This window comes from Macaca thibetana, chromosome 4 (genome assembly GCF_024542745.1).
Source record: "Macaca thibetana thibetana isolate TM-01 chromosome 4, ASM2454274v1, whole genome shotgun sequence".
NCBI lineage: Eukaryota > Metazoa > Chordata > Mammalia > Primates > Cercopithecidae > Macaca > Macaca thibetana.
The window spans coordinates 108,985,440-109,010,705 of record NC_065581.1 but is presented as its reverse complement, the minus strand read 5'-3'; the positions used below and the strand labels follow the sequence as shown (position 1 = coordinate 109,010,705).

Sequence of the window (25,266 nt, the reverse complement as noted above, 5' to 3'; positions counted from 1 at the left end):
TGGTTATTTACCGATGGAATGTGCCCCCTAACGGATCTGTGAACTTTCCATCACTCAATGTATTTAGGTAAAAGAAAGTGGCTCCATCTGTCAGGATGCTGTAGGAGGTTCCTAAATTAGAGGGAAGGTTGGGCTAGATAGATGACCTCTCTGGTCTCTTTGGAACTCGAATTCAATTATTCTCTGAATTAAACTTATTAGGAAACTTCCAACTTGAAAAATTTTACTTCAGTCTATAAAAAGAAAATATTAGGAGTTGACTGAGAGGCTGAATATAACATTATAACTTTAACTACAATTAGATCTGAGCAGATTACTTGCACTTTCTTCAATATTCCAATAGAACCCTTCAAAGATGTTGTAAACAGATGTACCCAGTAGCTAGTATTTATAAGCCGGGATTTTACAAGCATATTTCCTAAAGGATTTTTTTTTCTACCAAAAACTTTGTTTTACCTTAGCCAAAACTCATTTTGTAGGTTTCTTTTTGGGTAGCATAATAATACAGATGTTATCATTTTTATAAAAGTATTACCTGTTAGTCTTTATAAAGCATTCTATTTAATTTCAAAACTTAGGATTGTGTACATTATCACCCATTGTTGTTTGTTAAGGTATATTTAATTTGGATGTAATGACCTACAGAAAAAGGTCACTTTAAAGAAAAAGTTTTTTAAAATGATTTTTAAATTGTGCATAATAGATGTACATAGTTTCGGAGTATGAATGGTAATTTAGCACATTCATATAATTTGTAAAGGTCAAATCTGTAATTGGGATACCCATTACCTTAAATATTTGTATTTTCTTTACGTTAGAAACATTAGAACTATTCTTTTGTAGCTAGTTTGGAACTTATAATAGATTATTGTAAACTAGAGTCACTCTACTGATCTAACACTAGGTTTTATTTCTTGTATCAAACAGTATATTTGAACCCATTAATCAACCTGTCTTCATCCTTTCCTTCCTACCCTTCCCAGCCTCTGGCAACCACCAATCTACTCTCTACTTTCATTAGACTTACTTTTTGTTTTAAATCTCCCACATATGAGAATATGTGATATTTATCTTTCTGTGCTTGGCTTATTTCACTTAACATAATGACCTCCAGTTTCACCCACAGTGCTGCAAATGACAGGATTTCATTCTTTTTATGACTGAATAATAATCCATTATGTATATATACCACATTTTCTTGACCCATTCATCTCTTGATGGGTACTTAGGTTGATATATTTTGGCTATTGTGAATAGTGCTGTAATAAACATGGGAGTGCAAATACCTCTTTGATATATTGGCTTGCTTGCTTTTGGATCTATACCCACTAGTGGGATTGCTGGATCATATGGTAATTCTATTTTTAGTTTTTTGAGGAAACTCCAAACCGTTCTCCATAGTGATTGTACTAATTCACATTCCCACCAAGAGTGTACAAGGGTTTCCCTTTCTCTACATCCTCTCTACATCCTCTCTAGCATCTGTCATTGCCTGTCATTTTTATAAAAGCCATTTTAACTGGGGTGAGATGATATCTCATTTTATTTCTCTGATGATTAGTGATGCTGAGCGTTTTTTTATGTACCTGTTGGCCATTTGTATGTCTTCCTTTGAGAAATATCAGTTCAGATCTTTTGCCCATTTTTAATCAAATTATTTGCTTTTTGCTATTGAGTTGTTTGAGCTCTTTATGTATCATGGTTATTAATCCCTTGTCCGATAGGTAGTTTGCAGATATTTTCTCCCATTTTGTGGGTTGTCTTTTTAGTTTGTTGATTGTTCCCTTTTCTGTGCAGAGCTTTTTATTTTTATTGTTTTGAAACGGGGTCTTCTTCTGTCACCCTGACTGGAGTGCATTGGTGTGATCACAGCTCACTGTAGCCTCAAGCTCCTGGGCTCAAGCCATCCTCCCATCTCAGTCTCCTGGGTAGCTGGGAACACAGGCACTCACCATCAGAGCCGGCCACTTTTTAAAATTTTGTGGAGAGAGGTCCCACCCTGTTGCCCACACTGGCCTCACACACCTGGCCTCAAGTGATCCTCCTGCCTTGGCCTCCCAAAGTGCTGGGAATATAGGCGTGAGCCACTGTGCCTAGCTGGCAGGAGCTTTTTAGCTTGATGTAATTCCATGTGTTGATTTCTGCTTTGATGCCTGTGCTTTTGAGGTCTTAGACAGAAAATCATCACCCAGGCCAATGTCCTGGAGCATTTCCCAAATGTTTTCTTCTAGCCATTTTATGTTTTCAGGTCTTAGATTTAAGTCTTTAATCCATTTTGACTTATTTATTGTGTATAGTGAGAGATGGAGTCTAATTTTATTCTTCTGCCTACAGTTAACAGTTTTCCCAGCACAATTTGTTGAAGAGACTGTCCTTTCCCCATTGTATGTTCTTGGTGCCTTTGTTAAAGATGAGTTGGCTATAAATGTGTGGATTTATATCCGGATTCTCTGTTCTGGTCACTGGTGTATGCTTTTTTTTTTTCTTTCTTAAGCCAGTACCATGCCCATTTGGTTATTAGAGCTTTGCAGTAAATTTTGAAGTCGGGTATAGTTTGATGCCTGCAACTTTGTTCTTATTGATCTATACCTTTGGCTAGTCAGGTTCTTTTGTGGTTTTACATAAAGTTTAAAATCTTTTTTTTCTATTTTTGTGAGGAATGTCATTGGTATTTTGATAGGGATTGCAATGAATCTGTAAATTGCTTTAGGTAGTATTGCCATTTTAACAATATTAATTCTTCCAATTCGTGAGCATGGAATATCTTTCCATTTTCTAATGTGTCCTCTTTGGTCTATTTTATCAGTGTGTTATAGTTTTTATTGCATGAATCTTTTACTTCTTTGGTTAAATTGCTTCCTAGATATTTTACATTCGTTGTAGCTATTGTAAATGGGATTGCCTACTTGATTTCATTTTCGTATTGTTCGCTGTTGGCTTATATAAATGCTACTGATTTTGTATGTTTATTTTGTATCCTGCAATTTTGCTGGATTCATTTATCAGTTCCAACAGTTTTTGGTGGAGTCTAGGTTTTTCTAAATATAAAACCATGTCATGTGTGAACAAAGGCTACTTTGAACAAAAGGGTAATTTGACTTCTTCCTTTCCAATTTGGATGCTTTTTATTTCTTTCTCTTGCCTAATTGCCCTGGCCAGGATTTCCAGTACTTTGTTGAATAAAAGTGGTAAAAATGGAAAAGAACAACTTTTATGAAGAATTGGTTTTAAATCTTCATTTTTATGTCACTTAATATTTGCACATTCTTGTGAAAGTAATTAATTGATCATTTGGTGATATTATTGGGGCTTGCTTGTTATGTAAGTAACACTTGGAGTTTATAAATATACCATAAGGCCTGGCACAGTGGCTCATACCTGTAATCCCAGCACTTTGGGAGGCTGAGGCAGGCTGATCACCTGAGGTCAGGAGTTTGAGACCAGCCTGACCAATATGGAGAAACCCGTCTCTACTAAAAAGGCAAAATTAGTCGGGCATGGTGGCACATGCCTGTAATCCCAGCTACTTGGGAGGCTGAGGCAGGAGGATTGCTTGAACCAGGGAGGTGGAGGTGGCGGTGAGCCAAGATCGCGCCACTGCACTCCAGCCTGGGCAACAAGAGCGAAACTCCGTGTCTCTCTCTCTCTCTCTCTCTATATATATATCTCATATATATATATCATCTATGTATGTTATATATCATATATATCATCTATGTATGTTATATATATCATATATAATCTATATATCATCTCCATATATGATGTATATATCATAAAATATCTCATTTCCAAGATAATTGACGCATTAAAATTTATTTGTGCATTTAATGCCTTTGAAACACTTAGAAAAAGTTTATATTAGGGAATTTAGATTTGTAACGGCTTTAAAGCAATACATACCATGCTAGTATTACGTTTTGAATTTTCTCAAAATTGACCATTGATTTTGAAGACATCTCCAGTTTGCTTTTAAAAATGTTAAAAATTTATTTTGTTCTTCATTTTGCTTTCATTTAATACATAGCCATTGAGTAATTAATGATGGTGTGGTATAAGGCTCACAAACATGATGCATAACAATTGTAGGAGAAGAACATTACCAGAACTTTTAGGCCCAGTGACATTTCTTCATAACAGTGTTGTGAGGCAATAGCATGGAAGTTATTAACGCTATGTTTACCAGTGTTTTTTGCTCATTTGTTTGTTATAGTTAGGATTTGTCTGGGTTTGTCTGAATCAGTTAATATGCAGTCTAGTCATGCATCACTTGACAATGGGGAAAGTTCTGAGAAAAGTGTCAGGTGATTTCCTTGTTGTGTGAGCATCATGGAGTGTACTTACATGAACCTAGATGGTACAGCCTACTGCACACCTAGGCTATATGGCATAACCTATTGCTTCTAGGCTACAAACCTGTATGGTATGTGATTGTATTCAATACTGTAGGCAGTTGTAACACAATGAGAAGTATTTGTGTGTCTAAACATATCTAAACAGAGAAAAGATACGTTAAAAATATGGTATTATAATCATATGGAACCACCATATACGCAGTCTGTCATCAGCTATGACATTGCTATGCTGCACATGACTGTATTAAAGTTTTTTAACCGAGACTGGTGGGTTCTCTTCATCAGCATTTGTGAGAAATGCTGTCGTTTGACTGTATACAATCATTAGGCAGAGCAGAAGTTTGGGTTGTCTGATTTTGTGGCTGTGAGACCTTGACTCACAGCAGCAGGTATTGGCGCTTCTTCCATAGCGTGGAGCATAGAGCAGGAGGCAGGAGCACGTGGCCAGCCGCCAGCACAGTGGCACTGCAGTGTTGCCTTGTTGAAGATGCCAGCTTGGAATATGAAATGCTAATGGAGAATGGCGGGGGATCTTTAAGCAAAAACTCTGAAAATTTTGCTTGATGGGCAGTGATCGCATGTGGAGTGGCTTATTTTAAATAAAGGGATTGCTTGGCGTCTGACACAGAGACGTAGAGTGCAACAAACACTGTTCTTCCGTTCACATTTATCACCACTGCCACCATCACTGTCACCTCCCATTCGTTAATTCATTCATTCATGCATGCAGTTACTTAACATATATTTATTGGGTATTCACCATGTGCCAGGCACGTCTTAAAGTCCTGGACTTTCAACAGTAAACAATTTAAACAAAATCCCTGCCTTGTGGAATTAACATTCTAAGAGGTAGGCCTTATGTTAAACAATTTACATCTATTATTTTACGTGATCCTTACAATAAGCCTGGGAGGCAGACAAAATTATTCCCATTTTGCAGATTAAGAAACTGAGGCTCAGAGAAATTAAATGATGTGTCCAGTGTCACACAGCGGGATCTGACGTCAAGCCAGAGGGACTCTAAATAGTGGGCCCTGAGCTGTTTTGCTAGCCTCTTAGGAACAATGTCTGAATAGCCAATGAATTGTACGTCAGTTGTACATTTGCATGGGTTTTCAGCATCACACGTGGAAGGTAAACCTTCACACCACCCCTGGTTTAGATATGAAGGCCAGTCATATCTGCCCTCACTGCATTCTCTGGGCAAATTTGGAAACCTTTGGTTTTAGAAACAGACTTCCTGAATTTGGGCCTTTCGATCCAATGGGGAGAAAAATCATCTCCCCCAGTAATGTTTCTGAGGATCACAGGATTCTCGGGCAGATACTTGGTGTACCTCATTTTCTTCTAGTATTGCCTTCATCTGGGACATTTTTGCCATCGCATTTCTCAAGGTCTGGGTTCCTTCAGGCTACATTATTTAAAGTATCGCTTTTTCATCAGAAACAGTGTGGGGAAGCCCTCTTCAGCACATGAATATTGACGAGGTTTTTGCCCAGTAATGTAATTACATCCAAGGTGCATGTTTACATTTGTGAGGGATTATTTAATCTTTTGTAATCCTGTCTGGGTAAAAGTAATTTATATTTTTAATCTCTACTTATTATTGTTATTCTTTTATTTTTATTTTTTTCTTTCTTGAATATATAGATTAGCAGTAAGGAGTGGTGCTTGGTCGGATGTTCTGTCAGAAGCATTCTGTGTTTGACCTGAAAAGTAAAGAATGTGGAAGGAGTTTTTATTGTTTTCTTCTTTGAATTCTAAGCAGAGAGGTTATTTCTGAGAGCTCACATTACTTTAGAACATTTATTTATTTATTTAGAGATGGACTCTTGCTCTGTTGCCCAGGCTGGAGTGCATTGGTGCAATCTCGGCTCACTGCAGCCTCCACCTCCTGGGTTCAAGCAATTCTCCTGCCTCAGCCTCCCGAGTAGCTGAGACTACAGGTGGATGCTGCCACACCTGGCTATTTTTTGTACTTTTTAGTAGAGATGGGGTTTCACCGTGTTGGCTAGGATGGTCTTGATCTCCTGACCTCGTGATCTGCCTGCCTTGGCCTCCCAAAGTGCTGGGATTACAAGTATGAGCCACTGCACCGGCCTTTATTTTTTTGAGACACGGTCTCACTTTGTCACCCAGGCTGGAGTAAGTGCAGTGGCGCAATCTCAGCTGATTGCAACCTCTGCCTCCTGGGTTCAAGTGATTATCTCACCTCAGCCTCCTGAATAGCTAGGACTACAGGTGCATGCCACCATGCCTGGCTAATTTTTGGGCAGAAATGGGATTTCACTGTGTTGGCCAGGCTGGTCTTGAACTCCTGACCTCAAGTGGTCTGCCTGCCTTGGCCTCCCAAAGTGCTGGGATTACAGGTGTGAACCACTGCACCTGGCCTAGAACTTATATTTTAATGTCAGTTTTTCTTATAGCTGTTTATAGATTAGAACATGTTATTTACATTTTTTATTTGTGATAGGCACTATGATTGTCAACCCCACTTTATGATGAAGGAAAAGGGATTCAGGAAGCCTCTAAGTTGTGAAGAGGTGAACTGCTACCTCAGATCTACTGGTTTTGAAGCCTGAGATGTTTCCACTATTCGCTTATTTTTATTAATAATAATTTGTCATGTGATAGTGGCTCTCAAACTTTTCATTCTGGAGGTGTTCCTGTGCCCCATCTTATTTTATATTCTCCAGCTCTTCTCTGGATAGGAACAGAAACCCTCAATAACATATCTTTGCATGCATGTGTACACATACAGTCTAGGATATTCAGGTTTTTTATTACAATCAGGTTTGCGACAATTTTTGCATAGTTTTTGACTAGGCATGTAGTTTTTTATGGATTGATTTATTGCGGGGGTGTGTGTGTGTGTACATATATTTTCCTCCCAACATTTTATTAAGAAAATTTGCAAGAATATAGAAAAATCAAAAGAATTGTACAGTGAACACCCATAAACCCACCACTTGATTCTATAATTGTTCATAGTTTGCTATTTTTGCTTTTACGTGGGTCATTTTGCATTGTATGCTTCAGAATAGAATACTTTGTAAGTAGTAATTTACATTTTTCTTAGAGATCTTTGCCAAGGAATTTAATTTTAGATACTTGTTCACACACATGTCCTGTTATATTATTATCTCAGAACGAAGCATTAGAAAGATCAAGTCTACTTTTATGATTTGGAACTATCTGGTTTTTGTAATTTTAGGATGGAGAACTAAATTGACAGTATTCGACTGTACTTGGGCAGTCTAAAGCACTTGAGAAACCTTACATAGTTTGAAACCCCAAGTGACTTCGTAAATTCATAGAACTAAAGTCATTTGGGTGACCTCAGTAATAAAAAATGAAATCAGACAATGCAAACCCATTGGAAATATCTGAGGAATGTTGGAGATAATTCATGTGTACAGGCGGTTCTGGCAGAGAGGGATCTACATATAAAATGTATCAAAAGGTCAGAATTGTTTTAAAAACACCTAGAAGCAGGAATTATTAGCCAGGCGCAGTGGCTCACGCCTGTAATCCCGGCACTTTGGGAGGCTGAGGCAGGCAGATCACCTGAGATCAGGAGTTCAGGACCAGCCTGGCCAACGTGGTGAAACCCTCTCTCTTCTAAAAATAGAAAAATTAGCCAGGTGTGCTGGTGCAACCCTGTAATCCCAGCTATTCAGGAGGCTGAGGCAGGAGAATCACTTGAATCAACCTCCCAGGAGGCGGAGGTTGCAGCGAGCCGAGATCACACCACTGCACTCCAACCTCGGCAACAGAGTGAGACTCCATCGCAAAAAAAAAAAAAAAAAAAAAAAAAAAAAGAAAGAAAGGGCATGCAAGTATTTCCATGCAATTAATTGTTCTTCTGATTTTTTTTTTCTTTCTGATACATATCTCTTTAAATTTCCTTCTGCATAATTTTTCTTCCGTTTGTATCATGGAGTCCCCTTTTAGTAACAGAAATGAGGCTGCTGGGTCTGACAGAAGCAGAGCTCATGATTTAATAGTATTCATTCATTCTTCTGTATTTACCTAACACACACACACCCACACACACCCACACACCAAATTAACATTTTGGGGATTCCCATGTTTTGTGTTATGTGACTTCGCCTCCGTGGCAACCTCTGACTTCAGTCCCGGGGCTTGTGGTTACTTGGGTGGTCCGTCCTTGTACTGCTGCCTGTTGCTGGCCAGCTCTGTGACCTTTTGCAAGTCACTTAAGGTCTCTGTTTATCTGTAATTCAAGAGGATTGGAATAGGGAATTTTGCAGGTTTATCCCTCTGGCACTAAAAATTCCCTGTTCTGTGTTCAGGTTAACATTTTTTTCCTCCCTCTGCACTTCTCCCCTGCCCCTGCCCTGACTTAAATGTTTTGTGGCCAGGCTAATTTTTGTAACTATTACACTGATGGTCTTAAATAATGGCTCTTATTATTGGCCAATTAAGATTAGAAAGCATGGCCAGGCATAGTGGCTCACACCTATAATCCCAGCACTTTGGGAGGCCAAGGTGGGCGGATCACGAGGCCAGGAGATCGAGACCATCCTGGTTAACACAGTGAAACCCCGTCTCTACCAAAAATACAAAAAATTAGCCAAGCGTGGTGGCGGGTGCCTGTAGTCCCAGCTACTAGGGAGGCTGAGGCAGGAGAATCGCTTGAATCCAGGAGGCAGAGGTTTCAGTTAGCCGAGAACGTGCCACTGCACTCCAGCCTGGGTGACAGAGAGAGACTCCATCTCAAAAAAAAAAAAAAAAAAAGATTAGAAAGCGTACCTTCAAGTGTGTAATAACTTCATATGGAAAAAGATTGTGTGTGTGCCTACATGGGTAGATGGATGGATGTGTATGTAAAAATACAGTTTTCATCCAGATAGGAAATTAAAGGCTTATCTGTCTATGGTAGAGTCTGGTTTATAATATTAGGTAAAAATCTTTGTTGGTTATGTAGATTCTTCTTCTTTTGAGAGAGAGTCTCACTCTGTCACCCAGGCTGGAGTGCAGTGATGCAGTCATGGCTCACTGCAGCCTTGACCTCCCCAGGCTCAAGAGATCCTTCCACCTCAGCTCCCAAGTAACTGGGAGTACTGGCATGCGCTACCACGCCTGGCTAGTTAAAAAAAAAAATTTTTTTGAGATAGTGTCTTGCTCTGTCTCCCAGGCTGTAGTGCAGTGACACGATATTGGCTCGCTGCAGCCTCTGTCTCCCGAGTTCTCCTACCTCAGCCTCATGAGTAGCTGAGACTATAGGTGCCTGCCACCATGCCCGGCTAATGTTTGTATTTTTAATAGAGATGAAGTTTCACCGTGTTGGCCGGGCTGATCTCACACTCCTGGCCTCAAGTGATCCGCCTGCCTTGGCCTCCCAAAAGCTGGAATTGCAGGCGTGAGCTATCGCCCCTGGCCCTGGATAATTTTTTTATTTTTATTTTTTGTAGAGACAGGTTCTCCCTATGTTGTCCAGGGTGGTCTTGAACTCCTGGGCTCAAGTGATCTGCCCACATCAGCCTCCCTTGTAGCTTGGACCACCGGAATGCACTCCCAGGCTTGGCTAATTTTTAAATTTTTTCCTGGTAGCTAATTGTTTAATTTTTTTCTGGTAGAGACAATCTCCCTATGTTGCCCAGGGTGGTCTCCTGGGCTCAAGTGATCCTCCCACCTCAGCCTTCCAAAGTGTTGGAATCACAGGCATAAGCCACCATGCCCAGCCTCTGTTATTTTTAAAATGATGAAGATATTACCTTAAAAATCTCTTGCCACATGTTTGTCCAGGATAATTTGTGTATTCACATACTTAGAATATGTACATTTTGAAAACCTTTGATTAAGAGGTTTTCTTCTATAAAATAAAGGTGTGTGATCCTGTTCTCCTATTCATCGTCCCCCCTCCACAATAACATAAAAGATCTGAAAATGCTGCTTTACCTTTTGGGTATTTTTGTTTGTTTTATTTTTATTTTTTTTGAGAGGGAGTCTCTCTGTCTTCCAGGCTGGAGTGCAGTGGTGTGATCTTGGCTCACTGTAACCTCTACCCCCCGGGTTCAAGCAATTCTCCTGTCTCAGCCTCCTGAGTAGCTGAGATTACAGGCATGTGCCACCACACCTGGCTAATTTTTGTAGTTTTAGTAGAGACAGGGTTTCACCATATTGGTCAGGCTGGTTCCAAACTCCTGACCTCAGGTGATCTAAACTCCTAGGCCTCCCAAAGTGCTGGGATTACAGGCGTAAGCCACCATGCCCAGCCTTTTTGGGGTATTTTTAAAATGTAAGGTCTTTCATCAAAGGATATAGCAAGACCCCAAAACACTCTGAATTTCTGCTGTATATAACTTTTATTTAAGATAATTTAATGGTTCCTTTTTAATAAAAAAGCACCACATTGGGGTAACAAGGACTTCCAATGTACAAGACCGTGGTTCAGCTAACTTAAAAATGAAAGAACTCCAGCAAGGAACACAAGGAAGTTTATACCCGATATTTTGCAAATCATGATATTATTCTTAAGGGCCTCTCTTGAGGCAGGATTTTTATGATCATAACATTCCAGCTGTGGTTTTGGAGGCAGAGTGTTTACTACTGCTCTAAACGCAAGGATGGTAGGTGTGTATTCTTACTGCTAAAGGGCTTAAAAAAGAAGCTGAGGCTCCCTTCAAGTGAGTAAACCTTTATTCGGCTGCCTTGGGAGCTGCGTTCCTATGGAACTTCGGTGGTAATTATGGAATGCAGGCCCAACAACAGCCTAGTCATGGGCGAGCCTGGCCTCTCTGAGGCATGATGGCAGGCTGTCCCGGCTAATGGCTTCAGGCAGCCCATGGAAAACCACTTTCTGGTTAAGTCTGCATCATACTGTTCCACCAATGGAAAAAATTGAACATGATGAGGGTGTGTAGCTAGCAGACAAAAATATATCCAGCATTGCACAGGATCTGTTTTTAGCTCTCAACGGCTGAGCATTTGAAGTGTTAGACACTGTTTCCTGGCTTACCATGAGCAGAAAGAAGAGTGAGTTTGTGGATGTGTATATAGAATCTAGCTTCGTGAAACTTTTCTTATTAACGAAAAGACCCTGAGAAATACTGGCTACATCCAAAGTTCTGGCAAAGGTAAGGTTATAAATGTCTACTTGCCCTCTTCTGGAGTTGAGATGTAATTTTATAAGTGAGATAAAAATGTTTCTCAAAATCCTCCCACCGGCAGTGTGTAAGTGCTGACTTTTGTTTGACATTATTTTGTACTCAGGCAGCACACGTTGCTGTGCATAAGGGAATTGTTACCTTTAAATTTGAGTGTCTATATGCTTTCAAACACCTATTGGTGATTTATTGCAAGTTGCCTGCCCCGTTTTATTAATTAACTCTCCAAAAGTTGTACGTATTGTATGGATTTATTTTTCCTGATGGTCTCAAGAAAGTACCACTTCTCAGTCTGATCATGTTAAAGCATTGATGACTATTACTTTACCAGTTAATTTTTTCAGGGTAGAAAGGGAAATTAAAATGTGGCAGAGATTGTATTTTGCAGTTTTTGGGTTATTATATAATCTCATCAGGGCTTCGTTTTTAGCTGAGTGGGCTATTTGGCTTAAGAGTTTCTTTTCAAACTTGTAATTTGACGTTTGCTGTTTAGTATCGTTTGTCTTTTTGTCTTAAACTTGATGAAAAAGAAATGGAATCCCTTGTAATCTTGGGAGGGGGGTACTTGCTTAAGAGGAGTGATTGATTCGTATTCTAGTCCATTAGAGGCTTCTCATTCATTAGGGTGTTTGAAACACCAGAAGCACAAGTACTGCTGGATGTCTAGTGTGTGCTCATCGGCAGGGGCTGAGATCCCTGGCTTTGGTGTAGTTCTTCCTTGGCTTTACATTAATTTGGCCAAGCATGTAATTCACAGAAAATTGGTAGGTGGAAAGACAGAAATAGGAAGCTGTATTGAAGTCATTGTAACTTACAGGATTATTTATAGAATTTCTGGAAAGTAAGGGTACGGGTGAACAGCTGCTGGAGTTTCTCCTAACATGTTTAAACATTTTGTTGTGGCCTTTTGTCACACTTAGGGATTCTAAAATTTTATACTTTCAGCATTACGAGGTTGTGAATTATTTTCAGGCAGGCTACGTGGGTTCGTTTTCAGCTGTGTTAGGTCAGGGCTGTCATCTCCATCGGTGTAGTGTGCACCCCCCATGTGTTCACTTCCTTTACAGACACGTCTTTAGGGATGGAGGAATGTGAGTGTGGTTCAGGCGGGTTACAGTTCATGGAAAGATTGGTCACATTTTATTGATGACTTTTCCTTTTAATCTAAAAAATGCTGCTCTGACAGGGCCAGCAAGCATTGAGAGCAGGAACAGAGCACTGGCCTCCTCCTTCTCCGGTCACATTAACACTTGTCACCTACTTTGATTTTTGCCAGAGCTTGTGGACAGAAAGTGAAGTCTGTTGAAGAACTTAACGACTCAAATTCATACTGACCAGACCGTAAATAGTGTTTTGAATGCAAGTAGATAACACCTTTTTTCAATACTTTAGTGCAGAGGGAGTGACTTTGCAAAGCCCTCTCATTAGATCTGGCCTGCGGGAAGGATGCCTGGAAGTGCAAGATAAGCTTAGGCTCCTTGTGAAGAGATTAGTTTTCCAGTGGGTAAGTGGGTCCTTCACTTACCCACTAAGTAAAACAGATGATTCTGTCTTGGTGGTCTGAGATTGTGTTTGAGCAGAGCCATGCTTTCTTTTGCAAAATTAGTTAAGGGTCTTTGCAGCTTCTTCCCACCAGAAGTATTGAATAAAAAACCACAGAGCTTAAATATCTGATGGGGCACTTTACTATATGTGTATGTGCCTCTCGGTTTCATTGTGTAAGATTCACTTATGTGATTATAATAAATTAGGTTAGTGAGATCCCTTAGTTCAACTTGTTCTTTTTTTTTTTTTTTTTGAGACAGAGTCTTGCTGTGTCGCCCAGGCAGGAGTGCACTGGCGTGATCTCCGTTCACTGCAAGCTCCGCCTCCCAGGTTCACGCCATTCTCCTGCCTCAGCCTCCTGAGTAGCTGGGACTGCAGGTGCCTGCCACCACACCCGGCTAATTTTTTTTGTGTTTTTAGTAGAGACGGGGTTTCACCATGTTAGCTAGGATGGTCTCGATCTCCTGACCTCATGATTCGCCCACTTCAGCCTCCCAAAGTGCTGGGATTACAGGTGTGAGCCACTACGCCTGGCCTTCAACTTTTAGATTTAAAAAAATATGGGCCATGAAGAACAATGTCTATTTGGATATTTTTTAAAGGAATAATTCGCATCTTTTTTTGAAATTAAGTGTGCCTTCTACGTGAAAGTAATAACAGCTTTACTAGAAGGGCTAGAAAAAAGATAAAGGTATGGAATAGAAAGAAATAGCAGCACTATTAAAGATAGTAAAAAGTAATAATAATGGTAGTAGATAAACCTGAATGTCTGACTGTTGAATTCCAATAACAGGGTGGAATATCTTTTTATTACTCAGTTCTACTTAAAACAGGCTTACAAATATCAGGAGGCTTCAACATCAGTGTCTCAGGAAACATATCGAACACTCATTTTTAAGGTCTTTATAGTCGATAGTATTGTAGAGACAGAACATTAGAGCTGAAAATGGACCTCAGGCAATTTTTCAAAGGAGACAATTGAAGAAGCACAGAACTGAAGCGACTTGTCTGAAGCCATAAAGATGGTTAGTTACCCAGTTGGAAAGAAATTCCAGGTATCCTATTAGTCATTTTCTTACTCTACCTGTTCCTTAATTGGGGAAACTTTGGCACATCCTGATGCATACATATGTGTGCATATATCTACAGACAAATGCACATACTTTTTTTTTTTTTTTTTTTAAGAGACAGAGTCTCACTCTGTCACCCAGGCTGGAGTGCAGTGGTGTAATCTCAACTCACTGCAACCTTCACCTCTGGGTTCAAGCGATTCTCCTGCCTCAGCCTCCCCAGTAGCTGGGATTGCAAGCACCTGCCACTACGCCTGGCTAATTTTTTTTTTTTGTATTTTTAGTAGAGATGGGGTTTCACCATGTTGACCAGGCTGGTCTCGAACTCCTGATCTCAAGTGATCCACCCGCCTTGAACTCCCAAAGTATTAGGATTACAGGCGTGAGTCACCTCGCCCAGCCTACATGCACATACATTTCCTTTCCTCCCCTCGTCCATCCTTCCTTCTTCTTTTCCTCTTTTTTTTGGTTCTTTCTTTCATCTGTTTACTTACCTGTTTACCAAACGTGCTTGGTACCCTGTCTGTTGGTTTGGTTTACCGGACTGTTTAAAGCTCTAGTAGAGAAAAGGGCTTTGCTTTTCTCATAGCCTGCTCAAATTCAAAGCCGTACACTCAGTCTGTGACCATCAGCTCTCTGACTGTCGCCCTAACCTGTGTGATAAGGCGGCTTGGATTAGACTTAATCTGCCAGTGTCTTCCTGTTTCAGTCTTAGATTGGTTTTGTTTGGTTTATAGTCACATTCCAATAGAAGACAGTTTAGGTTTTCTTACTTCTTTGCCTTACAAAAAAGAAGCCCTGGACAGGAACAGAAACACAGCAGATGAGGCCTGGCTTTAGTGCCAAGGTGATGCACTTTTGGAAAAGTAAACTTTACACAAAAAGTGATAGACCAAGTTATCATTTACACTTAAGGAAAGGGATGCGGTGGGTCCCACAGATAATGTCGGGATGAAGTTGATTCAGGGTGTTCCTAGGACTTGAATAAAGGTTAAAAAATCCTGGGTGTGGTTCAAGTACTGGCAAGTGAGAATAATCCGTATCCTGCCTCTGTACTTGACCCTGACCCGTCTCTATAGTCGCAGAATTGCTGGAGTCGGATTTCTGAAATGGAGATGTGAAGAAGGGCTAAGGAGAGATGGAGTTTGCAAGCTTTTAAAGACAAAAGCTAGAATCCATATGATTAAAGGCAATGAGAAGAAACCAAGTGGAGAGAATAAAGATAGACTTGTTTTCAGGTTGCCCTTGGCCACCCCTGGAAGGTGGAAAAAGGCATCTTAAAGACAAGTGAAAGTAAGCTTTATACACAGACACAGTAGTGAACCGAGGAAACTCATGACATGAGGAGGCACTGGAGAGTAAAGCATTTCATGGAAAGTCCATACATTCTTGGAATACGTGTACACACACACTCACACACACACACACTCCATTGAAAATTGGTAGGATGATCACAAATGTACCCAAACAGCCAGACAAGTTAACTATAAAACAACAATAATAACAAGACCCCTGAAATAACAGGAAACTAACAGTAACCGTCACTTACCTTTTTAAAAAATGTCACAGGGGGAAAAATAGAAACAACAAGACAACACAGTGACATGCAGGTAATCAAGGAGTTTCTCACTGGAGCTCGAGCTCCTGTATCCTGGCACCCTACTGCATGCATGTGATGTTGGTGCCTCTCAAACGTTTCTGAAGTTTCTGTGATAGGAGGGGCAGTTCCTATAGAGCCACCTCCTCTTGTGCGTGTGATTCCTCTCCCTTTGACCTGTTCTAGGACATTTTAGGAATAGTCCCTCTTTCTACACCAAATCACATTTTCCCTTTAATTCTCATTAGTGTGCTGGAATTTTTCCTGAAGATACACACATAGACATCAAATGAAGCTCTCTTGATCTCTCTGTCTTTCCCACTAGCATCTGATTCCTCTCTGCTCCCCGTTATTGTAAAACTGTTAGAATGAGCTGTCTGTATTCACTCCCTTCAGTTTCATGGACCTCATCCTCAAACTCAATCCAGTCCATCTTTCTCTACCCCACTCTGCCCTTGTCCTGTTCACAGGGACCTGCATAATGCCAGACCTACCTACTAAATGCAGTGCTTGTTCTGGTTTTTGTTATTTGAATCAGAAACATTTGACATGGTGGCTCAGTCTTCTCCCTGAAATCCTTTTCCCGATTGTCTTTAGATGCCACACACTCTCTTGGTTTCCTCTTTTTTTTTTTTCTGAGACGGAGTCTCGCTTTGTTGCCCAGGTTGGGCTACAGTGACGCAATCTCGGCTCACTGCAACCTCCGCCTCCCAGGTTCAAGTGATTCTCCTGCCTCAGCCTCCCTAGCAGCTGAGATTACAGGCATGCGCCACCAAGCCCGGCTAATTTTTGTATTTTTTTTTTTTTAGTAGAGACGTGGTTCCTTCCACCATGTTGGCCAGGCTGGTCTCGAACTCCTGACCTCAGGTGATCTGCCTGCCTCAGCCTCCCAAAGTGCTGGGATTACAGGTATGAGCCACAGTGCCCGGTTTCTTGGTTCCTCTTAATTCAGTTCACCGACTGCCCCTTCTGTCTCCTTTATGGGCTTCTCCTCATTTCGTTGACCTCTTAATGTCAAGGTGCTCCAGGGCCTCCTGGGACCTCATGTCCTTCCTTTGTTTACCTATGGAGAGCTCATCCAGTTTGTGTTTTAAATACCATCTTTGTGTGGGGGAGTAGCCCACTTCTCTCCGGAACTCCAGACTGGTGTTACCACTTAAGTATCCAGTGGACACCTCAAACCCAGCGTGTCCAAAACTGAACTCCTCATCTTGCCCCCTACAACTTGCTCTACTCTGCCGTCCCCATTCTCCCATGGCTTTAATGCAACAGCGTGGAGTCATCCTTGGTGTCGCTCACACTTACTTCCACCTGCCCTCGAGTCCTGCTGGCTCTCCTTTCAGCCCTCTGGAGCTTCAGCTCTGTCCGGAGGCAGCCTCCTCCCCTACCACCCCGCTCCCTTACCACCCCCACCCAAGCTGGGGTGCACCGCCTCTCCCCTGCATCGTTCTGGTAGCCTAGCAGGTCCCCCTGCTGCTTCCAGTTTGTTGCTGACAATCCAGATCCACACAGCAGCCACACGGATCCTTTTAAAATGTCTCACAATGAGCCTTCTCTATCACACCCTCTAATTATGACTTTTTTCCTCAATGTGAAAGTCAGAGTCCTTCTTAAACTGTCCCTCAAGGCTGCCTTCACTGGCTCTGCGGCCCCTCTCTGACCTCTCCTGCCCTTCTTCCCCTTGCTTGCTGTGCTGCGGCCATGCTGAGCCCTGCCTCTCAGGCACTTGTACTGTCTGTTGCCCCTGCCCACAGTGCCCTTTCCCCAGAACTCACTTGGTGTCTCCTCCTTGCAAGTGTCTGCTGAAGTGTCACCATTCAGCCAGTCTTCCTCGCCTTTTAAAAATCGCAGCATCCTTCCCCTCCACGTTGCCTCCTCCCCCATTTCCTTCTTTATTATTTTGTCAAAGTGCTTATCACCTCCTAAAATTATTTTCCAGCTGGGTGTGGTGGCTCACACCTATAATCTTAGCACTTTGGGAGGCCAAGGCAGGCGGATCACTTGAGGTCAGGAGTTCGAGACCAGCCTGGCCAACACGGTGAAACCCCGTCTCTACTAAAAAAATACAAAAATTAACTGGGCGTTATGGTGGGCTCCTGTAGTCCCAGCTACTTGGGAGGCTGCGGCAGGAGAATTGCTTGAACCCAGGATGTGGAGGTTGTAGTGAGCCAAGATCGCACCACTACACTCCAAGCTGGGCGACAAAGCAAGACTCCGTCTTAAAAAAAATTATTTTTACTGTTTATTGTTCATCTCTCTCCACTTTAGTATAAGCTCCATGAGAGCAGGGATACTTCTTTGGATGGGGGTCTGTTTTGTTTGTTGCTGTATCTCCAGAGCTTAGAACAGTGTCTAGCAAAAAGTTGTTATTCAGTAAACATTTATTGCCTTAATCAGTGAAAATGTATCCTCCCTGGGAAAGGCTTCCTTTGTTGTAGCAGAAGCAACCTAATGTAAATGCTAAATATCGTTGAACTCCTATACTTTATCTTAAAAATGTAAATTTTATATATTACATATATATATATATATATATATATTTTTTTTTTTTTTTTTTTTTTTTGAAATGGAGTCTTGCTGTGTCACCCATACTGGAGTGCAGTGGTGCCATCTTGGCTCTCTGCAAACTCTGCCTCCTAGGTTCAAGTGATTCTCGTGCCTCAGGCTCCCGAGTACCTGGGATTACAGGTGTGTGCCACCACCCCCAGCTAATTTTTGCGTTTTTTTGTAGAGATGGGGTTTCACTGTATTGGCCAGGCTGGTCTCAAACTCCTAATCTCAAGTGATCCACCTGCTTCAGCGTCTCAAAGTGTTGGGATTACAGGCATGAGCCACTGTCCCTGCCATGATACATATTTCTTTATTATGGACATAATATTTAAATTACTTAGCATTAAATGAAATCAGAGCTTCAGGAAGATGCGCCTTGGTTATTCTGTGGTCTTGAGTGTCTCCTCTGCTCTCCCTTTCTCTTGGTGGCCATGCCCCACCCCCACAGCCATTGGCAGGCATACTCTAAGTTATAATTATTATTGAAGACAATTACCATGAAGCTTATAGTATCAAGAAAACCAAATTCTCATTCGCGTAATGTTCTTTGTAAGGCAGTAGACTGGGATAACTAAATTGTAACCATAAAGCTCCTTGGTTAACTTAAAAGTTTAGTTTTTCATTTTATTCTTACCTCTTCATCCCCAGCCATGGAAGCCTTTGTTACCCGGAGGAAAAAAATACCCTTAGAGAAGGACGTTTAAGATGTTTGATTTGTGAAAGGGGCATAGATTGATCAGAACCACAACCACTCTTTTATTTATTTATCCATTTAATTTTAATTTTTTTGAGACGGAGTCTTGCTCTGTCACCCAGGCTAGAGTGCAGTGGCACAATCTCAGCTCACTACAACCTCCACCTTCCAGGTTCACGCAATTCTCCTGTCTCAGCCTCCCAAGTAGCTGGGACTACAGGTGCCCGCCACCATGCTTGGCTAATTTTTGTATTTTTAGTAGAGACGGGGTTTCACCATGTTGGCCAGGCTGGTCTCAAACTCCTGACCTCAGGTGATCCACCTGCCTTGGCCTCCCAAATTTCTGGGATTACAGGTGTAAGCCACCATGCCCGGCCACAACCACTCTTTTAAAAGGGAATCCTGAAAGTTAAATTGTACTTAAAAAAAAAAAAAAGAAATAAAGGAATAATTTTGAATTAAGAAGTACAAAATAATTTAAAATTATTATTTTATTTTTTAAAGAGACAGCATCTTACTATATTGTGCCCAGGCTGGTCTCAAACTCCTGGGCTCAAGGGATCCTCCCACCTTGGCCTCCCAATGTGCTCCAAATACAGGCATGAGCCACTGCATTAAAATGGCCTGGTGTGGTGGCTCACACTTACAATCCCAGCACTTTGGGAGGCCAAGGCAGGAGGATCCCTTGAGCCCGGGAGTTGAAAATCAGCCTGGGCAACATAGTGAGACCCTGTCTTTATAAAAAATAAAATAAAACAATTAGCAGTTATGGTGGTGCAACCCTACAGTCCCAGCTACTTGGGAGGCTGAGGCAGGAGGATCACTTGAGCCCTGGCATTTGAGGTTACAGTGAGCCATGATTACACCACTGTACTCCAGCCTGGGTGATACAGTAAGACCCTGGCAATCAAAAAAAAAATGATTGAAAATATCCAGGTTTGATTCCTACCTTTGCCTCTTAGTGATCTTGGCCAAATTATTTATCCCCTGGAGGCTGAAGTTATTTTCTGTAAAACAGGGATGATTATGCAACCTATGAGGATTCTTGTGCCAGGGTACCCCAGCACACAGCAGCGTTAAGAACGGATTGGTCAGGTGTGGTGGCTCACGCCTGTAATCTATGGGAGGCCGAGGCGGGCAGGTCACCTGAGATCAGGAGTTTGAGACCAGCCTAGCCAACAAGGTGAAACCCTATCTCTACAAAAAATACAAAAATTAGCTGGACATGGTGGTATGTGCCCGTAATCCCAGAGGCTGAGGCCTGAGAATTGCTTGAACCACGCAGGCAGAGGTTGCAGTGAGCTGAGATTGCGCCAGTGCACTCTAGCCTGGGTGACAGAGCGAGACTCCCGTTTCAGAAAAAAAGAACAGATTAGGCCCTTCCCCCTCCATCCATGTTTCGTCTGCTTTGGATATGAAAAAATGTTAAATTTCTATAAATTAGGAAATTTAAACTATACCAACTAGTGTATGTGTGTATATGTGTGTGTGTGTGTGTGTGTGTGTGTGTGTGTGTGTGTGTATATATATATATATATATATATATTTCTTTTTTCCTGAAAGTTTCTGTGAAGTTGTTAGCTAAAAATCTTATCAGGTTTGTTGTGAATACTCATATGAATTAAGGAAAATTTCAGCAATGATTGGTTAATTTACCTGCAGCCCTCAGGGACAATCTACATTGTAGCCTTAAGACATACATTTCTAAAAATGACTCTCCAATAAGGCAAAACCCCTCGTTGAAGTAGAATAGTTACACATTTTATGAGGATGGGGAAAGCACCTATTTAGACGAGAGGAAAAAATGTGTGGTTTAAGCCCTGTTCAGTTTTTAACTTAAATGGAACAGTGCGTAATGAAGAAATGTTTTGCCAAGAATAACTTGGTACAATGACCGTGGTAGATTTTGGTTACAGAATGTGACTGGGGTTTAGGAGGATGATATCTGCTTCTGATTTACTGAAGCTCGGACCCTACATCCACGCAGGTTTCCGTAGTCAGCGAGAAGCTGTGTGGTTGCAGTCTGAGATTCCAGTGCATGATTCTGTTGAAGTTTTGATGGAAACCTTGGGAAGTGCATCCCCGGGCCTAAGCTTGCTCTTTGTGGAGTCGCTCAAGCTCCGAAAGGTTAAAAACGACAGGTTATTTAAAAGTCACGCCAACCGTTTTGAATCTCATGTTTATGAAAGTTACAAAACAGGGCCATTTAAAAGACATGCTAACAGCTTTAGGTCTTTCGAATCTTTGGTCTGGTAGTCACCAGAACAGGACCACGAGGTTTATAGAGGCCAGGATGTTGGACAAGTTTTAGCTGAGACTTGAAGTAGACGGGGGAGAAAGGGCAGAGTGGGACTGAACATTTGATATATTAAAAAAAAAAAAAAAAATACGTGCTTCAAAGAGCCGCGGTGAGAATGTATAAAATCCTTTTGAATAATTTCTAAAATAAAAGTAAGGAAAATATTTTATCTTATCCAGGATTATTTTATTTTAGACAATATTGATTCTGTAATTTAAAAAATTAAAAAACAAAATTTTTATTGGGCAGCCCCTGAACCAGAATAGGTTCAGAGAAGCTCCTTGATTTTGTAATTTTGCTTGAAAGTGTGTGTGTGTTTAAATTCCCTGAAATATTTTCAGTTTCTGCGATGGCTCACGTATAGCTGGGCCACTGAATTTACTTGACATTCCAAAAACATACCAGTGATATTTGTGGGATTGCTGGTTTCACCATCTCTCTCATAAACTTAATGCTGTTAAAGTTGTCATATTCTCTCTCGTCCCCCTGCAGACGGAGTCTTGCTTTGTCGCCCAGGCTGGAATGCAGTGGCGCCATTTCGGCTCGCTGCAACCTCCGCCTCCTAGGCTCAAGCAATTCTCCTGTCTCAGCCTCCCAAGTAGCTGGAACTACAGGCATGTGCCACCATGCCTGGCTAATTTTTGCATTTATAGTAAAGATGGGGTTTCACCATGTTGATCAGGCTAGTCTTGAACTCCTGACCTCAGGTGATCCACCCGCCTCGGCCTTCCAAAGTGCTGGGATTACAGGCGTGAGCCACCGTGCCTGGCTTTTCATATGCTGTCTTACTGATTCTCCAGATGCTTCACGGTTTATAATCTCTCTCCCTCTACACACAAGCTGATGAGCCCCTTTGGGAAGGGATGGTGCTGTCTCTTACACTTATGCCCCTCATGATACCCAGCACAGTGCTTGGTATATGGGAGAGTCTCCAAACATTCGTGTCGAATTGTTGAGTGGAACTTTTACATTTCACTTCTTTTCCCCAAGTTTCTGCCAGTACTTTGAACATTTTCTTCCTGGGCCAACACTGCCGCCCACACTGACATTGAGTTATTGGCTATTGTGGACTCCTTTCCCAGAGGGTGTTCCAAAGTGTCCTGAGGATGATGGTCATGCCGTGGTGTTTCTGGGAACAGTGGGTAGGGGAGGGTGTAAAGGGGATGGGCAGGTGCCTGTCCAAGGTTCCCTTAGCTTCCCCTCCCTCAGCCTGCCTTTTCCCTCTCACCTCCTCCTCTCTCCAAACTTTGTCCCTGACCCTGGTGCTCAGGACCTGCACCCCCTTCACACCTTGCCCTGAAGGAGCTGGGGTCTTTCTCCATGTATTCTCTCGTGGATTCAGTCCTTCAGGGATCCAGCAAGTGGTTATGGAGCACCGTGTCTTTGCACAAGCCATTTTCTGTTCCCTGGAGTTCCTTTCTTTCTTTTCCTTTTTTTTTTTTTTTTTTTTTTTGAGACGGAGTCTTGCTCTGTTGCCTAGGATGGAGTGCAGTGGCGTGATCTTGACTCACTGCAACCTTCGCCTCCCATTTTCAAGTGATTCTCCTACCTCAGCCTCCCAAGTAGCTGGAATTACAGGCACCTGCCACCACACCCAGCTAATGTTTGTATTGTTTCAGTGGAGAAGGGGTTTCACCATGTTGGCCAGGCTGGTCTCAAACTCCTGACCTCAGGTGATCCGCCTGCCTTGGCCTGTCACAGTGTTGCGATTGCAGGCATGAGCCACTGCGTATGGCCCTCTCTTTCCTTTCTTCATCTAATGGAATCCCACTCATCCTCCAAGACCCACTTGTTGGGTTGTCTTCCTTATTGGGTGGTTCCTAAATTTCCTGCAAAGAAGCTGAATGTCCAATGAATGTGTGTGTGTGTGTTTTTTTTTTTTTAAATTTGTGCAGCGCAAAAGGATGAAGCCCATGGGCCTAATCTGCGGTGTCCAGAGTGCACATTAATGATGGGCCATCTTAAAATAAAAAAAAATCTGGTACTTACTGTCTCTATCCGAAGTGTTTGCCTTCGGGAATGACTTCCCTTCCCTTCCTTTCCCTTTCCCGTTTTTTTTTTTTTTTTTTTTTTTTTTTTTTTGGACGAAGTCTTGCTCTGTTGCTCAGGCTGGAGTGTAGTGGTGCAGTCTCGGCTCACTACAACCTCCGCCTCCTGTGTTTAAGAGATTCTCCTGCCTCAGCCTCCCAAGTAGCTGGAATTACAGGTGCCTCCCACTATGCCCGGCTAATTTTTGTATTTTTAGTAGAGACAGGGTTTTACCATGTTGGTCAGGCTGGTCTCAGACTCCTGACCTCATGTGATCCACCGGCCTCGGCCTCCCAAAGTGCTGGATTACAGGTGTGAGCCAGTGCACCTGGCCTTGAGTTTTCTTTCTTTCTTTTTGAGTCAGAGTCTCACTTTGTCGCCCAGGCTGGAGTGCAGTGGCACAACCTCCACTCACTGTAACCTCCGCCTCCCAGGTTCAAGTGATTCTCATGCCTCAGCCTCCTGAATAGCTGGGATTACAGGCGTGAGCCACCATAACTGGCTAATTTTTGTATTTTTGGTAGAGATGGATATCACCATGTTGGCCAGGCTGGTCTCAAACTCCTGTCCTCAAGTGATCTGCCTGCCTTGGCCTTCCAAAATGTTGGGATTACAGGCGTGAGCCACCGTGCCCGGCCAACAATGACTTTTCAAATGTTTTGAGACTCTTCAGAGCTTGGCTGTCCTTGGATTTTATTAGAATGGATGTCCCATTCTGACAAAACTACCTCTTGTGGTCTTATAAGTCAGGTTTTAAAACATTTTTTAAAAAATCATGACTCAAGAAGATATCATTTTACTTCCAAACCCAGTGTATTGACAAACACACAAGCACCCACAAGAATTTAGTTTCATGAAACAAATTTTACTCCTACTGGGATTCACTCGTCTATTTTCTGTTCTGCTTATTCTCTCTTCTGCTCTATTTTGTTCTCTTCTATTCATTTAAAAATACTGGTATCAATTCACTGAATGGATTTCATGACCCAACAACGGGCCACGACCCATGGCTTGATCAGCCTTCCGTAAGCCATACTGCAGATGTTGGGATGTTTTCTAAAACAGGTGTGAGTGCCGAGATCCTCCTTGTGATAAATGGACTTACTAAGGTGATGAACTGGACAAAAAGCTGAGCTATTGTCTCTGTGGAATTTATGACTTTCCCCCTTGTTGAATACCAGCCATGCTTGTCAGCGGAGATCCTGCTCGGAGGGCATTCCTCGCTGCAGATGGGTCTATCTATTCATCTGTTAATATGCATTTGGAAGGAGTCCTGCTGAATTCAAAGACGACCAGTGAGGCCCAACAATGGAAGCTTAGCTTCTGAGGCCCTTCACAGCAGCTTGCTTTCTGCTCACTTTATTTGTAAGGATTACTCTTCCTAAGCATTATTCCTATGGAGACCAGATGTTCCTTTTGCCTGCCTCTTTATATACATTGGGTTCAAGTCTTCTTGTGATTAGAAATGAGCTCCTTCAGGTCTTGGTATTCAGTTCATGCATTCTGAGTGTAGTTCATTGACTCAGGATGAGAGAAACAGATTCTGGCAGGATTTACACAGTTTATTAGTCAGTTGGATCCCTGGCAGAGTTGAATGCTTTTGTTTTAGATTTTTAGGCACATTTGTCCTGTGTTTTAATATTTTTAGTGGTAGAGACAATAATAAAACTTTAGAGCAGGATTTCTCAGCCTAGGAACTATTGGCATATTAGGCCAGATAATTAATTATTTGTTGTGGCGAACTGTCCTGTATGTTGTATGAAGTTCAGTAGCATCCCCCAGCATTAACCCACTAGGTGACAGTAGCAAACCCCAGTTGTGACAACCAAAAATATTCCTAAATATGCCAAATATCCCTTGGGGGGGACAAAATCGCCATAGTTGAGAATGACTGCTTTAAGGTTGTACGAGTTCAATGTACATTCAGGTTATTTTCTTACATTTTCTAACATGAGTATCTACTAATGAGAGTGTGTGGTTTGTGTCACTGGTTTT

At 41.9% G+C, this 25,266-nt stretch overlaps 1 protein-coding gene across 4 annotated transcripts in view; it reads left to right on the top strand.

Moving 5' to 3' along the window:
* The window catches only part of TIAM2 (TIAM Rac1 associated GEF 2), a 273,384-nt gene that overhangs the window by 106,567 nt on the left and 141,551 nt on the right, over positions 1–25,266 (top strand). Inside the window, exon 1 of one of the 4 annotated variants that reach the window (XM_050786781.1) lies at positions 11,026–11,458. The exons of the other annotated variants lie outside the window; for them this stretch is intronic. The gene's annotated coding sequence lies outside the window, so the exon portion shown is untranslated. Of the gene's footprint in view, positions 1–11,025; positions 11,459–25,266 lie in introns of those variants that run through there. 4 annotated transcript variants of the gene reach the window in all.